The 2,608-nt window shown below is 38.0% G+C and overlaps 1 protein-coding gene across 1 annotated transcript in view; it reads right to left on the bottom strand.

Moving 5' to 3' along the window:
• LOC119586319 (condensin-2 complex subunit D3-like) overlaps positions 1-2,608 on the bottom strand; it is a gene marked incomplete in the record, with an annotated part of 62,579 nt that overhangs the window by 47,902 nt on the left and 12,069 nt on the right.

The raw sequence follows: 2,608 nt of genomic DNA, 5'->3' as shown, positions 1-2,608 counted from the left end.
GAACTTTCCTCTGCCTATGAGTCCATTTACAAGACTAATAAGCAATAAAAGTGTTCAGTATTTGAAAGCTCGAATGTTGCCAAAGAGTTCGAAATTCGAAAACTTGAACCAAAACATTAGAGGTTCTATTCTGAATTGTAGTATTTTGTGAATTGCATGACTGTGTAAAATAAGTATACTGATTTAATTCCTGTGGCTGTTTGTACCAGTAAGGTGTTGTTAGTTACTTTATGGGTGGTGTCTCTGTCGTGTCCTGTTTACTGTACTATGTGTTGAGTGATGTGAAACAGAGTTTGTATGATATGTCCTGTAAATGTTGATATGATTTAGTTGGAATCAAAAGGCAAACAAGTACACACGAGTCTCTTTGAAAGCATACCTGCCAAACTTAACACGCCACAGAATCAAAAAAACCTTGGGTAAAGTTAAGTCATGTCGGCTGTCAAACTGAAGTTAAACAATACAAAACTGATTAAGAAATGTCAGATCATTCGAGAAGTTGAGAAGGGAATGACCAACAAGGAGGCCTCAGAGAAATATGGTGTGCCAAAAAATACCATCTCCACCTGAATGAAAAACAAAGAGAAGCTGCTTCAAGGGTTGGAGCAAAGTTCTTCAGAAGCCAAGAAAATGCGAGGGTGTGATTTTGAGCAGGTCGACAAGGCAGTTCAGCAATGGTTTACGCTTCTTCGTAGCCAAAACATACCGGTTGATGGCGAAATGCTGAAAGAGAAGGCATTACAATTCGCTAAAAGCTTTGATTTCCCGACCTTTAAAGCATCAGATGGTTGGCTGGACAAGTGGAAAAAAAGGTTAGAAAACAACATTTATACTGTAAAACACCAATCTATCTTTCGAATTTCATTTTTTACAAAAACCTTTTAAACTATATTTTACTGTTTTAATATATCCACCATCAATTTTTGCCCTGAAAGGTGTAAAATACAGTGGACTTGCATTCCTTCGCCATCACCAAGATTAACTGCCTTTCCAGTTACAGTTATGCTACATTTCCCATAGGGATCAGTATGAAGGAAGTAAAAGATTGTTTTTCAAAGTTTCCATTCTCCCCTAATGGTACATGTCCAACCACTTGTTTATTCTTTCTTACAGCTACAGCATAATTATCAATAGGGATATTATTCTCTGGTTGAAAATTATTCGATTTTGAGAGATGACATTCGAATCACAAGTACGTTCAATAATTAAGGGTTGGCTTACACCTGCTTTTACTTTTATTTTTTAGGCACAACATTTCGTTGAAAACCATTGGCGGCGAATCTAAGTCCGTTACTCCACATATGACCAGTTCTTGGAATGAAACAACTTTACCAACAATTCTGTCAAACTATAAGCTGGAAGATATTTTCAATGCTGATGAGTTTGATCTTTTCTACCAATGTCTCCTCCCAGATAAAACCTATCACTTCAAAGGAGAAAAGTGTTCCAGGGGGAAGAAAAGCAAAGTCAGGTTTACTGGAATGGCTGCAGCAAGTGCAAAAGGAGAAAAATTGCCTATGTTCGTGATCGGAAAGTCGAAAAGTCTGCGATGTTTTAAGAATATCAAGCATCTTCCTACCAAGTATACATCGCAAAAAAAAAGCTGGATGAGCAGCGAAATCTTCGAAGAGTAGGTACATAAAGTCAACCGAAAATTCTGGGTAGATGGTCGAAAAATTGCTCTCATTATTGACAAATGCCCTGCTCATCCAAAGTTGTCCAATTTGACCAACGTGCAACTTGTCTTTCTGCCACCAAATACAACGTCTATCTTACAACCAATGGACCCAGGTGTCATTCGCAGCCTCAAAGCGTATTATCGCGGAAAGGTTGTACGTCTGATTTCCAGAGCTCTCGAAGAAAAAAAGCCTTGTCCAAAGATATCAATTCTGCAAGGAATGAAATTCCTGGAGAATTGGGAATTCATATCCAAAGAAACCATTGTAAACTATTTTAGGAAGGCTGATATCACCCCCGATGGTCAACAGGCTGCCATTGATGATTCTGATGACCCGCTTAAAGATCTTCAAGAAAGCTTGAATAACTTGAGGAAAGCAGATTCATCAATGGTGCCGAATGATGTCACCGCCACTGCTTTAGTGAGCTTGGACAACGACATCATTGCAACAGCCCCTAAGATGAATGAAGATGATATTGTGAGCAGGCTGAAGAACCAATAAAACGAAGAGGAAGAGAGTGGTGATGAAGAGATCCAAGGTGAAGAGCTGTTTGACCCTGTGGCAGAAAAGCCTTCGAGATCTGCGATTGAATCAGCTTTAGAAGTTTTGAAAGATGCTGCCATGTTCAGTGACAAAAGTGGACAAATGAAAAGAGCGATTTATTTATTTTGAATGGCTTTATGAAAGTGATCGAGCGGAATCTCTTAAGCAAAAAGACATTACACATTTTTTAAATCCTGTATTGAATTAGAAATTTCTGATTGTAAAATCTTTTGAGCAATGAAAATTGAAGTCTAATACATCTTTAATTAACCTTTACCAACCCCTTTTTGCTGTATCAGTAAAAATATTGATTTTTGAAGCAATTTTCTCTATCTCGAACAATTTTTTTGGTCCCTTGCGAGTTCGAGATAGAGAGAGTCCACTGT

This window comes from Penaeus monodon, chromosome 21 (genome assembly GCF_015228065.2).
Source record: "Penaeus monodon isolate SGIC_2016 chromosome 21, NSTDA_Pmon_1, whole genome shotgun sequence".
NCBI lineage: Eukaryota > Metazoa > Arthropoda > Malacostraca > Decapoda > Penaeidae > Penaeus > Penaeus monodon.
This window is presented reverse-complemented; position numbering and strand designations above follow the sequence as displayed.